This window comes from Sapajus apella, unplaced genomic scaffold, assembly GCF_009761245.1.
Source record: "Sapajus apella isolate SASKATOON/1434 unplaced genomic scaffold, GSC_monkey_1.0 scaffold14, whole genome shotgun sequence".
Taxonomy (NCBI): domain Eukaryota; kingdom Metazoa; phylum Chordata; class Mammalia; order Primates; family Cebidae; genus Sapajus; species Sapajus apella.
In genome coordinates, this window is record NW_022436954.1 from 2,221,479 (window position 1) to 2,235,861 (window position 14,383).

The 14,383-nt window shown below is 50.8% G+C and overlaps 1 protein-coding gene across 1 annotated transcript in view; it reads right to left on the reverse strand.

The window, feature by feature from the left end:
* Positions 1-9,448: 9,448 nt before the first annotated feature.
* SMIM38 (small integral membrane protein 38) overlaps positions 9,449-14,383 on the reverse strand; it is a 25,385-nt gene continuing 20,450 nt past the window's right edge. Inside the window, exon 5 of the transcript XR_004270238.1 lies at positions 9,449-9,481. The gene's annotated coding sequence lies outside the window, so the exon portion shown is untranslated. The remainder of the gene's footprint in view (positions 9,482-14,383) is intronic.

The following is a 14,383-nucleotide window of genomic DNA, read 5'->3' on the forward strand; positions in this document are numbered from 1 at the left end:
TGATGGTGATGATGGTGGTGGTGGTAATGGTGTTGATGGTGGTGGTGATGGTGATGATGATGGTGGTGACTATGATGACAATGATGCCAATGACAATGATGCTGACAATGCTGATGACATTACTATCAAATGGCTATGACTTGGGTCCTGCCCCCCTGCCCTCTCACCTATGCAAGACATTTCTCCTGCAGCTAGCCCCTCTTTTTCTTTAATATTATCTCCTTCTCTCATTCCCAAGAGCACATAGAGGCTGTGTCAGTTTTTATTATTGCTACAAAATCACCACAAACTTGGTAGGATAAAGTAACACACAGTTACCACCCTGCAGTCCCAGAGGTCAGGACAGCTCTCACTGGGCTGGAATCCAGGTTCCTTCTGGAGCCTCTGGGTGCAAATCATTCCCTTTCCTTTTCCAGCTTCTGAAGATGGCCAGCATCTCCTGGCTCGTGCCCCTACCCATGTTCCAAGCCAGCAACATTGTGTCTCTCTGTGCCTTGCCTCCACCATCACAGCTCCCTCTGATTCTCCTCTGACTCCCTCTCTTCCACTTTTAAGGACCGTGTGAATGCATTGGGCCAAGCTGGATGATTCAGGATGATCTCCCTATCTCAAGGCCTGCTGATTATTAGCCTTAATTCCATCTGTGACCTTAATTCCCCTTTGTCCTGTAACCTAACATGTTCGCAAATTCCAAGGATTAGGATGAAGACATTTGTGGGGCCACTATTCTGCCTTCCACAGACACATGGTGATATGGCTTGGCTGTGTCCCCACCCAAATCTCATCTTGAATTGTACCTCCCATCATAATCCCCACGTGTTGCGAGAGGGATCTGTTGGGAGGTAATTGAATCATGGGGTGAGTCTTGCCTATGCTGTTCTCGTGATAGTGAATAAGTCTCATGAGATCTGATGGTTTTATAAAAAAGAGTGCCCCTACACACACTGTCTTGCCTGCTGCCATGTAAGACCTGACTTTGCTCCACATTTGCCTTCAGCCACAATTGTGAGACCTCCCCAGCCGTGTGAAACTGTGAGCCAATTAAACCTCTTTTCGTCATAAATCACTCAGTCACAGGTATGTCTTTATTAGCAGTATGTGTTCTGGTTATTCTGTTTGACTAACACTGCCCCGAGATGAAGTCACTCAAAACAACAATCATCATTTATTATCTCTCATGGCTTCTGCAGGTCAAACAGGCACAGTGGAGACGGTTTCCCTCCACCCCATGATGTCTGGGGCCTCAGCTGGGGTCAGAGGCTAGAGACAGAACCACCTGAAAGCTCATTCACCTATATGTCTGCCATCGAGGCTGATGTCACCTGGGGGCCTGGCTAGGGCTGCCAGCCAGAACCACACATGTCCTCTCCATGTGGCTTGGGCTTCCTCACAACATGGAGGATGAGTCCCAAGAAAGAGAGAGCCAAATGAAAGCCATATTGCCTTTTCAGCCCTCAACTCAGGAGCCACCGGGCATCACTCCTGCCACATACTCTGTCAGCGTTCAACGGGTCTGCACAAGCTCAAGGACAGGATCACTCTTCCTCTGAAAGGGAGAGTGTCGACCTTACTTTGTAAGAAGAGCAGGTGGACTAGGAGATACACAGGAGGCATCATCTTTGGGAACTGCCATCTTCTCTAGCACCTCAGACTGAGCCTGGGCCAGGCAGAACCCTTGAATTTTTCCCCAGACATGGCGGTCCCCTTCCCAGATAATGGCATCCCCATCCTCATGATGTTTCAGGGCAAAAGCCTGGGCATTGTCTAGTGGGTGGCAGGCCAAGCAGGTCAGACACTGAAGGGATCTGGGCCACCAAAGCCTGGCAGTTAAAGACCCTTCTGTTGGTTCTTGCTGTGGGATGTCATGCAGACCCCACAGATCCCAGGCAGCTGTGTGACCTGGGCAAGCTGGAAGGAAGCGACTCCAGAGACTCCGAGACAGAGAGGCTACAACGCTCCCACACCCGATTGCCTCATCCCTCCAAGGGCCTTGATAAATGGAGAGATAGGCCCACTAATTCTTGGGTGCTGCAGGGGAAGGATGTCCTGTCACCACTAAAACAGGCCCGGACTCCTTATCACGCTGTCACTCTGCAAATCACCAAAGACAGGCTTACGTCACCCCCTCAGAGGGGCTTCAGAGGAGCCTCTAATCCTAATGGATTTGCCCAAGTGGAGATAAAGAACCTTCTTGTTCCTCCCATAACACAGTAATTCACTTTACAAATAGAGCCAAGGAGAGTGGTTTGGAGTGGGGGCTGGTCAGCCACTCAAAGAGTTAGTTTTCCCAGGCAAGGGATGACATTCTGGAATATTCTGCGCAGGGAGGCAGACAGCACCAATCGAGAGATGGCAGGGATGGCTTCCCTGGGGATGCCAGGGTCACAAAAAGGGGGCTCACAGATCTGAGTTCAAAACCCAGCTCTCACTACGTATCAGCTGTGCCACCTTGAATGTATTGGTTAGCCACTTTTAGCCTCAATTTGCTCATCTGTGACACAGGGTGATCAGGGCAGCCATCTTCCAACACTGCTGTGAGACTGAACCGTGGTCCAGTGCAAGGCACAGGGCACAGGGAAGGGCGTGCATGAAAGGTTTATGTTCCTATTGACAAGGCTGCTGTCATCCCTGGTGACCAGCAGTGCAGAATACAATGGCACTAGGGCTGCTAGCAAGGCAACCAGAGCCCTGGGTTCACATCCCAGCACGATCAGTTACCGGCTGGGAAGCTGGGGCACCTTCACCTCTCCTGCCTCAAATCCCTCTGCTGCAACCTGGGTGGTGTTCCTTATTTTGAAATATTGAAATGATCAATAATCTGATTTTGGATTAACCAATAACTCTGAAAAATATACAGAAGCGACGTGAAATTAAGGGGACTAAATGAATAGAGACATGCAAAAAGTGGGTGCCAATCCTTGAAGCATGGGGCTGCTGTTTTGGATGGTCACTAAGGTTAGGAGGATAAGGTCTGCCCCACCCTATGGGAGGAAGGCAAAGTGTCCTGGTTGGAATCCACTCCCCACTCCACTAAAGCGGATTCCTTGGGCAGGGGGTGCTGAGAAGGTGGGCTGAAGGCAGGTGCCAAGGAGCCTGGAGCTTAAGCAACTGGACAGGGACTCTAAGAAAAGTCAGGCCAGGCACAGCGGCTCATGCCTGTAATCCCAGCACTTTGGGAGGCCAACGCAGGTGGATCACAAGGTCAGGAGTTGGAAACCAGCCTGACCAACATGGTGAAACCCTGTCTCTACTAAAAATACAAACAAAAAATTAGCCAGGTGTGGTGGGCACATGCTTGTAATCCCAGCTACTCAGAAGGCAGAAGAACTGCGTGAACCTGTGAGGTGGAGGTTGCAGTGAGCTGAGATCATACCATTGCACTCCAGCCTGGGCAACAGAGCGAGACTCCATCTCCAAAAACAAAAAAAGAAAGAAAAAGAAGACAAAATTGCAACAACCAAACTAGACACCAACCTGAATATTTATCAGAATGGAAAGGAAAATCCCAAGTCGAGAGTTACAAAGCTCAGAAATATTGCAAACACCACAAAACATAGGAAAACGCTGATGTTTTCATTTCTTAACCGCCTGGCGCATTTCCATAATGCCATTTTTCTCTATTTTGGGTTGCATACTGTTTTACCACCTCCAAACACAACAATACTTTTATAATTATAATTTTTTCCTGTAAAGAGAGTAGAAAGATAATTCGATTCTATTCCAAACATGGGTAACTGAAATTCATTATTATTGATGGATTAAAACAGTTTCTTTCATGATTTTGACTGCGTTTTTGTTTCTATTGTGATATATGAAGAGGGATTTTGATATTTTAAAGGTTCCATCGGACTTACGCCTCTCAGCTTACTCTTTAGGCTTCTACAAGGATACTCCTTCTTATCATGTTTAATTTTGGAATATCAATAATTCTGAAATATATATATATATATATATATAGAAGTGATGTGAAATTAAATAATATGCAACAGCCATTCAAATGCATTTTTTTATCTGTTACTACATTGGATTCAGCTACGCAGTTACAGAATCGAATTTCTCCCCTACGTGATGCCTTGAGTTATTGATGGCTCCGCCATGGAAGCTCTGTGCCTGTGTCTCCAGACTGTTTCACTGCACTGGGGCAGTTTTGTGTTTTCTGTCATCTGGAGCTACCAAATTGTGTCAGGACAAGATGCCACACACACTCTAAAAGGGATTGGGGCCGGGCACGGTGGCTCATGCCTATAATCCCAGCACTTTTTGGAGGCCGAGGCAGGAGGATCACCTGAGGTCAGGAGTTTGAAACCAGCCTGGCCAACATGGCAAAACCTCGTATCTGCTAAAAATACAAAAATTAGCCGGGTGTGGTGGTGGGCACCTGTAACCCCAGCTACTCCGATTCTCCTGCTGACGCAGGAGAATTGTGTGAGCCCAGGAGGTGGAGGTTGCGGCCAGCCAAGTTCGCACCACTGCACTCCAGCCTGGGCGACAGAGCGAGACTCCATCTCAAAAAAATGGGGGGGGATCGGGTGCCTTAAGATGTGTGTGCATGTTTGATTCACAGAGAGATGTGGTTTTGCAAAGGTGCTCTGCAAACCCGGAGCTCTGCTAAGTTTTATTTTGCGATGATTCTCACTGAAAGAGGAATAGTGCACGGATCATAGTTTGCAACCAAATCCTCAGCAACGCGGAGCGTATTTCTGAAAGGAAAGAACTTTCTCTCTCACCACACTTCTGTGAGCACTGAATCGCTACTCGCGACCCTGCACGCCGGGTGGCCGGTAGAAGGCTCTACCACCTAACTGCAGCTGCACGCATTTCAAACTTCACTCGCCCTGCCCACACACACCCAGGGCCTGGCCCGTGAGACGGTTTCCCCACCAGCACCGCTCCGTAGCCACACCAGAGTGTCATCCTAGTGGGTGCAGGTGCGTCTCTGGAAGCCAGCCCAGGGCCAGCGGCAGCTCAGCTCTACAGAAGTGACCAGAACCCCACAAACATGTCCAGCAAACCCACGTCCCCTGCCTGGACCCTGTCAGCACCTGAACCCTCTGGCTCCTCCCCTCCCGCAGTGGAGGGAAATTAAAAGGAAGAGGCAGACGCTCTCCCCACTGCCAATAAAACATCTTATGTGGGTAAATATATAGCTGATGGGGAGGAAGGCAGCAAATCACACTGCCACGTGTGTACCTATGCAACAATATTGCATGTTCTTCACATGTACCCCAAAACCTAAAATGCAATTTAAAAAATAAATAAATAAAATAAAATAAAGACATACGCACAATCATGAGAGTGAATTCCTGGGCCCTTGCAGTGGGGGGCCACGAAGATTGAGCTTCAGGCTGAAGGATTCCTCCAGCCAGCTCAGAGGAGTTGGGGGCAGAAGCAGCCCTTGTACCTTGCACCACCCCTGACCATTTCCCAGAGGAAACCCCTTCTCCTACCCCCACCACATTGTTGGAAACAGGATAAAACCATCAGAAGCCCTCACACCAGCCCCATAAGTTACAAAGCACAGGTCAAGGTCCTCTTAGTTCTGCGGTGCTGTGGAAGTCACAGATTCTTCTGGAGCTTAAATAACTGGACAGGGTGGTCTCTAAGAAAAGTAAGCCACCAATGTAAGCAAGAAGACGAAATAAAAGTAGAACCATGACATTGGATAAAACTCAAGTGGCAAGGGCCCCACCATGCACCCTGGCTCCACCACCCCTGGGGTCCCCTCTTGAACCCTGTGCTGCCCCTGCTGGCCTGGCCTGTCACCTTCACTCAGGCTGTGCTTGGCTGCAGTTGTTTCTTGGTGAAAATAATTTCTCAAAACCCAGGGCAAACTAAAAGTCTGTGCTAACTTGACCCTCTCCGATAAACATGTTACAAGTCTGCCCAGAGAGTCCGGCTCAGCCCGGAGCTCTTTGTAGCATTAGCCAGGGTCTTCTTTATCATCAATAATTAATCCATGTGCAGCTGGGGTCAACTCAGATTCAGGGAACGATACCGTGTGGGGTTAGAATCCAGCACACGGTTTGAAATGTGAGAAGATAAGTGATAGGCAGCGGCCGCCAGTGGACACCCTCGCAGGTCAAAAGGTTCAAGCCAGCTGTGGTGTCCTAAAGACCTTTGCTTTCCAATTTCCAATGCTGGAATACGACTTTCCAAAGAATGGACATGCCAGCCTGTCAAGGCTGCTCCCCACACTGGGGACAAGAATTCGGTTACGGAGAAGAGTCGCTCAGGACCCACGGAGCTTCCCGTGACAAAAGCCGCTCTGGAAACGATCAGAAAACATTAAAGAAGCAAAATGCATTTGGCATTGCTGCGCTTTGGAGGGTGCATCCATTTTGTCATGAGCCATTGCTGATAAAGCATCTGCTCATTCAATTAGGTCCAGGAAAATGGAAAATCGCTGAAATCCGTCGTTGAAAATATTTCGTTTCTTAGCAAACACTGTTTACCGTTAAGAGGGAGAAATGGTCTGTTTTATCCACAAATAAAGGCAATTTGGGGAGGTCTCAGACACCGAAATGAAAGATAAAAGGGAAGAGGTATTTAGACATATGAGTTCACCGGCTGATTCCTGCGAAAATGCAGGGATCAGAAATGACATCATCAAAGTACGAAGATTGAAGGGTTGCAGGACAGTATGAATGACAGGATGTGTGCCCCGCTTCATCACTCATGTGTGATGAGCCCTGCTGATAACGCCATAGCAGCCCAGCTGTCGGTCTGTGCAGAAAGATACCCTCCGAAGACATCTGCCCGGCCGGATCCAAGCTTCCCTCATCCCGTCTCAGTGAGGCTGCACCCACCACAGGGTTTGAAACACATTTACCTGCAGCAAATTAGCAGTCAGCACATGGTCTGAAACCTGAGATCTCGGCTGAGTAAAGGGAGCTCGCAGCCGTCCCCCTGTGTTGCTAGGCAGATGGGAAGGGTTGGTGGCGTCTTCATCAAGTTTAAGAAGAGCAAGTCGACAGCTTTAGAGGCCCCTGTGGGCACCTGCCTTGTCGGGGTGTGTCCGTGACAGGGTCTCTCGAGGAAACAGGAAGGACCCCAGATCCTTCGTATCGGTTCTTGGTGCAAGGAATCTGCACAGTTGGACAAGGTCCTCCTACACCCGTGAGCACGGGAGGGTGGACTGTGTGGGCTGTGTCCTTTGTCACCTTGTCAGGAACACTTTGTGCCAGGCATCAGGATGCATGAAAAAGCCAAGATTCCTCAAGATGGAGAAGGGGTTGGGGCATGGGGGGCACTTGGCAGGGGTGGTGAAAAGAGAGAACGAGGCATTCTCAGCAGAGTGGCAGGAAGTGGCCGCCATGAGGCATCCAGCTGGGAGAAGGAACGGGACTCTGTCAAGCCCCGATGTCACCCCAGGTCCTGTTCTGCCAGCAAGGGGGCCACTGAGAGGAGAGAAGGCAAAGGGAAGGGCTCCAATTCTTATCCAGCCACCATAACGGTCGTATAATCACTACATTCAGAAAAATCACCATGGAAACAAAATTATCATCTAGTGAAGAGTCCCCACTCACGTTCTTCCAATTTCCCCAATGTTTTCACAGCATGTTGTTTCAAAACAGGATCAATCATTGCACGTGGCATCTTGTTTATTTACATTCCTTTATTTTGCTTTTGCTTGTTTGTTTGTGATGAGTTGTTTGAGACGGAGTCTCACTCTGTCGCCCAGGCTGGAGTGTAGCGGTGTAACCTCGGCTCACTGCAACCTCCACCTCCCAGGCTCAAGCAATTCTCCCGCCTCAGCCTACAGGCACTCACCACCATGCCTGGCTAATTTTTGTATTTTTAGTACAGACAGGGTTTCACCATGTTGGCCAGCCTGGTCTTGAACTCCTGATCTCAGGTGATCCACCTACCTTGGCTTCCCAAAGTGCTGGGATTGTAGGCGTGAGTCACCGTGCCCAGCCCACATTCTTTTATTTTGAATGATTATTTGCTTCTTGCTTTTTCTTACATTAGCATTTTGAACAGGACGAGTGAAGTGTTTGCAGTTGTTCCTGGATTTGTGTCTGGCTGACATGTCCTTGATTTGATTTAGGTCCTGTGTCTTTGGAGAGAGGACACAGAATAGATGCTGTGCCCTCCCTGAGTCCCAGCAGGCACTCGATCTCAGCTCACCCCAGCGTTGGTGACGTGGCCTTTCATCACTTGGCTAAGGTGGTGTTTTCTACTGCAGAGTTACCATTTTTCCCTTTGGAAGTCATAAGTCATCTGTAGCAAGCTACTTTGAGACCACTGAAATAACCTGATCCTTCTTAAATTTGGCCCCAAGAGTCTTCACATCCATCCATGACCATGATTCTTGCCTAAATCATAGATTACTCTGATTGTTGCAAAACTGCAGATTCCTAACACTACCATTCCTTCAACGTGTGTCAGCTGGCATTCCACTGTAAACAAGGGCTTTCTCGGCCGGGCGCGGTGGCTCATGCCTGTAATCCCAACACTTTGGGAGGTCAAGTTGGGAGGATCACCTGAGGTCAGGAGTTCAAGACCAGCCTGGCCAACAGAGTGAAACCCCGTCTCTACTAAAAATACAAAAATTAGCCAAGTATGGCAGTGGGCACCTGTCATCTCAGCTACTTGGGAGGCTGGGGCAAGAAAATCGCTTGAACCCGGGAGGCGGAGGTTGCAGTGAGCTGAGATCACGCCATTGCACTCCAGCCTGGGAGACAGAGTGAGACCATAACCCAACATAAAAGGGGGGGGGGCTTTCTTTTCCTTACCATTTATAAATTCATTTATCTGCCTGTGCCCCCTGACTGGTTCCTAGACAGGAGGTTTCGTGACACCCAGAAAGCAGGCTTCAGGACGTACATGAGCTGCTTGAAATTATACCCAAAAGGTGTTTTGCAAGAGGGTGGAAGTTCAATTGTTTTCATGAGATTCAAAAGGGGACCGGGGCCTTCCCGTAAGGACAAGGAAATCCTGGATCACAGATCTGGATGAACCTGTCAGTTTTCCCAGCCACCTCCAAGTCACACCTAAGACACCAGTGCTAGACAGAATGGAGACGCTGGCATTACAGCTGACTTTCCTTCCGCAGCCTGGCGTGACGCTGACAAGGCTGTAGGGGTGGAGGAGGCTGGGCATGCAGGGAAATGAGGCAGTTGACTGTCCTCACCCCTTTAGGAGCAGCTAGGACATCTCTCATTAGGGGGTTCCAGGGACCCCTTAGTTCCAAAACTTCCACAAGGTAAACCCTTTTATTTGTGTTTTGTTTTGTTTATTTTTTGGGGTTTTTTTTGTTTTTTTTGTTTTGTTTTGTTTTTGAGATGGAGTCTTTCTCTGTTACCAGATTGGAGTATAGTGGCCCGATCTCTGCTCACTGCAACCTCCACCTCCCTGGTTCAAGTGATTCTCCTGCCTCAGCCTCCCGAGTAGCTGGGATTACAGGCACGTGCCACCACTCCCAGCTGATTTTTATATTTTTAGTAGAGACGAGATTTCACCATGTTGGCCAGGAGGGCTCGATCTCCTGACCTTATGATCGGCCTGCCCCACCCTCCCAAAATTCTGGGATTACAGACGTGAGCCACCGTGCCCCGCCCCACCCTTCTTTAGTTGTGTGACTTCTCTTTGCCTGTCTTGTACTTTAAGGCCAGATGCACCCACTCCACCTGAGTACTGATGTCCTGAGAACTTCACCAGTGAAAACACACTCTGTATATGAACACTGTGACATCACGATTTGCACGAATCCCTTGTGACAGGGACTCTCTTGGGTTGTCCATCTCACTCAGTTCTCAGCACCAGCTTAGGTATAGACTCTTATTGCCCCTGGTTTTACACCCAGGGAAACTGGGGCTCAGACAACCTTTGCCCAGGTCCCACAGCTTGGAAGTGACCAGACCAGGCTTTGAACACAAATCCACCATTTCCGGCTTCCACAGACCCAATCCCACCTCCACCAAGAACTGCGCTTCAATCAGCGCAGAGTTCAGCTCGGGGCAGAGTTCAGCTCGAAGCCCTTGTAAAGCGCCGGACTGCAGCACAGTGCCCATCCTATAGGCTGCCCTTTATCCATACTCCTTGCTACAGGACTTTGCAGTCTCCCCACAGGCATGGCTTGGCCATGGGACTCACATTGAAGCAGGTGAGTTTGCTGATAGAGGCAAACAAGATTGGAAAATGGGTTTTGTGGCCAGGTGTGGTGGCTCATGCCTGTAATCCCAGTACTTATGGGAGGCTGAGATGGGTGGATCACTTGAGTTCGAGACCAGCCTGGCCAACATGGTGAAACCCTGTCTCTACAAAAAATACAAAATTAGCCGGGCATGGTGGCGGGTGCCTGTAATCCCAGCTACTTGGGAGGCTGAGGCAGACGGATTGCTTAAACTCGGGAGGCGGAGGTTGCAGTGAGCCAAGATCGCACCTCTGCACTCCAGCCTGGGTGACAGAGCAAGACTCCATCTCAAAAAAAATAAAGAAGAAAAAAGAAAGAGGGTTTGGGACCAAGCTTGCCCTCTTGCACTTCAGCCAGTGCAATGAGATCACGCCCAGGGAGCCTGCTGGTCCCAGGAAGAGGGGACACGTGGACCATGCGGTGGGCCAGAGCCAAACCCAACCAAGCCCAGCCTAGAAAAGCCAAACCCAACCAACCCAGAGTCCTATCCCTTGGAGCCGAGCCACTTCAGCCAGACAGACCCAAGCCGGACATCCATCCTGATTGCTGCATGCCTCTGAGCTCAAGAATGGTTCATTACGCACCATTATTACGGTCACAGTGAGAACAAATCTCTTCGTTTCCCCCTTGTTTTTAAAACCAGCTCACAGACAACACTGGAAATAGAGCCCCGCTTCCTTCCAGCCTTGTGTGCATTTGTGCTGCCGGTCCTGAGACTTGGTGCCCCTCTATGTGGAGTGGGGGTGCGGGATTCGGGGAAAGGCGCTGGGTGAAAACACCAGCAGGAGAAAGACACGCCTCCTTCCTGAGTCCCGCGTGGATCTGTTCCAGAGCCTGTGGCTGGGACTTCACAGCGGCTCTTAGAGGAAGGGGCAGGGGAAGGAGCACAGCCAGGGAGGGCCCAGAGAAGGGCGCTCATGAATGCGTCCCCTTTGAAAGACCAGCCTCTGAGCCGAGACCTAGAGTAATGGCCCCGTGAATAGCTAGCGTGTACAGCTGCAGCCACGGGGGCTCACACAAGCTGGAGGGCTCTGGGTGTTGATCTGATTCTCCCTTCTGAGCCCTGGCAGGGAAAGTGCAGGCCAATTATGGAGGCACACTGAGAAGAGAGCAGGAGCCCTTGGGGTCTTTCCACCTCTCCTGCTATCCAAGGAGGAGACACTTCCCACAGGTCCAGACACAGAGGGAAGGAAACCAGGTGGGTGGCACCAGGCAGGCCCATCTCCGCACACTGCAGCCTCCTGGAGCTCGGAAAGTCGTCTTGACGCCCTCACAGACACCCCGGGGGTGACGCTGGCCACGGTGATCGTGAGGGTTAGACGAGCTGCTCTGTAGGGCACTCCATATGTCAGTATTCCCTTCCACAGTCTCCAGGAGAGAGGACGGTCCTCACAGAGTCGGTGTTCAAGGACACTAGCTGCAAGTGGGGTGTCGGAGTGGGCTCTCTCTGGGTACCCCGTTGCCCTGCAGGTGCCCACGCCTGCCTTCAGAGCATGCACAGTGAGGGGGACGCTGACGGGCTCAGAACTGCAGCCACATCTGGGTCCAGTTGGCCTCACGGCAGAGACACCAGGGACTGAGGCTGCTGTCTGACCTCCTTGGCTTCAGTGTCTCCATTTTTCAGGGAGGCTTTGGAGGAAAGCCTCACACCAGGCTGTCATGAGGCCGCGGACAGAGAGACCAGCTCCTGGCCCATGCTGTGCAAAGTAGGAGCGCTGATCCTCAACCAGCAGCAATGGGTTGGGAGGGGATGGAGCTGGTGCCGCCCACAGAGATGGCTCCAGGAGGTGGGCGACTGGGGACCTGGGTCTGTCGAAGTCTCTGCACAGAGGGAGTTCCCAGCCAGGCCGCTCCATTGTCTGGGGGCTCTTATCGGCAAAGGCAGACAGCCCTGTTCACAGACATCTGCCAACCCTTGTCCCAGGCTGGGGCTTGGGTTTCCACCAGGAGGCGAAGGCCAGCGTTGGAAGAAGGGGCCACAGCAAAGGAGCCAGGCTCTGTTTACACACAGCAGTGCTGGGCGCCAGCTCCCATGGGATCGTGTGTCTGCGTGCACAGGTGGCCAGGAGCGCTGTGCAGAGGCTCACACCAGGGCTGCCCCGCGGCGGCGCCCACCCGCCCTCCTTCCCTCCTTCCTTCTCTTCTGCCCACCTTCCCTTCTTCCTTTCTCTCTCCCTCCTTCCCTTCTTCCTTCCTCTCTCCCTCCTTCCCTTCTTCCCTCCCTCCAGCCTTCCCTCCCTTCTTTCCTTTCTTCCTTCTTTCCTCTCTTACCTCCTTTCCCTCTGTTCCTTCCGTCCCTCTTCCCCTCCCTTTTCCTCTCTCTTCTCCCTTCTCTCCTTTTCTTTCTTCCTTTTCTTCTCCCTTCATTCCCCCTTTCCTCCCTCCACCCCTTCCCTCTTTCTTTCTCTGTAACACATAGATGTTTGGGTGCCCTTTTTGCACCAGATGTGTGCTATACAATAAGATTTTAACAATAAGACTGCACTTCACAGGGAGCTCACAGACCAGGGGAAGACTCAGGCAGGTGATAGTGCCAGTACAAGTTGTGTGACAGGGCAGGTGCACAGGGCCGTGGGGCCCAAGGAGGTCACCTCATCCCTCCTGGGGCCAGCAAAGGCTTCCAGAAGAAACAACACATTCCTAATCCCCGGAAAAGGACTCTTTATGGGACTGGTGTTGAATACGAACTTAAGGATTGGTTAAAACACATCCTGGCCACGGAGGGTAGCCACACCACCACTAGCACGGTGAGCATCAGACTGACCAGCCAGCGCGGTGCTTCACGCCGGTAATTCCAGCACTGTGGGGGGATCGCCTGAGGTCAGGAGTTCAAGATCAGCCTGGCCAACATGGCGAAACCCTGTCTCTGCTGAAAATACAAAAACTAGCCGAGTATGGTGGCGTGCACCTGTAATCCCAGCTACATGGGAGGCTGAGGCATGAGAATCTCTTGAGTCTGGGAGGTGGAGGTTGCAGTGAGCCAAGATCATGCCACTGCACTCCAGCCTGGGCAACAGAGTGAGACTCCATCTCAAAATAAATAAATATATACATACATGCATGTGTACATACACGTATGCATGCATATGTGCATACATACATGCACAAACTGACCATTTCCTGGAGACCCTCCAGAGCCACTGGAACTCACGCATGCTTGCAGGCATGTATGTAGACACAGCCACTTTGGAAATCTATAGGGCAACTTCTGAGCATGCACAGTCCCCTCAGGGGGACGCTGATGGGACCCAGCAGCTTTGCATGGAGCACATGGTACAAAAACTAGCATGTGTGCCATCAAAAGACTTGTACATGAACGCTCATAGCAGCTTTATTCAAAATCATCAAAACCCAAAAACAACCAAGATGTCTGTCCACAGTAGACCGTGTCTATGTCCACCCAGTGGAATCCCACTCACCACGAAAAAGAATGGACGGCAGATACACACACGCCACAGATGGACCTGACGGGCGCCTCTGCCGATCCAATGCAGCGCACAAAACAGAGGACTCCGTGGCTATAGGGGATGGCAGAGCCACTCAGAACAGAAGCCCTGGGTCCCTGCATGGCTACATGGAGCAGAGCCCAACCCAACCTGCCCTGCACTGTCATGAACAAGAGATACACGTGTATTGAATTAGGGTGCCACAATGAGTGGGTTGCTTGTTAAAACAGTTAACATACCCTGATGATTAACGTATATTCCCATAGGTGGTAAAACTCGAAAGGAAAATATAGGCCATTAGTTTTAGAAGCCAGTTTCCTGATGCAGAGGAGGTAGGCACTTAGGAAATGTCTTTGCTGAACAAATGAATGAACAAACACAATTGCTCTTTGTCTGTGCCTTCAAAGTCATGTACGCACAAGTGTGGCCCGGAGGGGAACGGGAAAAATGTAGACAGTTGATTTGTCAGAGTAGTGGGAATGTGGGTGAAATTTTTCCTGTTATTCTTAGGATAAGGCTATTTTGCAATAAATACGTAGAGAATGTGGAGTCAGGCTCTCCCGCACTCTGTGTGGCATGCGTAAAAACATCTAGGCATGCAGAGCTCCAAACAGATGTTTCTTTGCAAGCAAGAGCTCATTTCTCCCGAAAGCAGGCAGGATGCAGCAACCAGGCATCCCCCTCCTCCAGCAGCCCAGCTCCCCAGACCCACCCTCCCCAGCCCCACCCTACACAAGGTCCTCAGCCCAGCTCCCCAGACCCACCCTCTCCAGCCTCACCCTACACAGGGTCCTCAGCC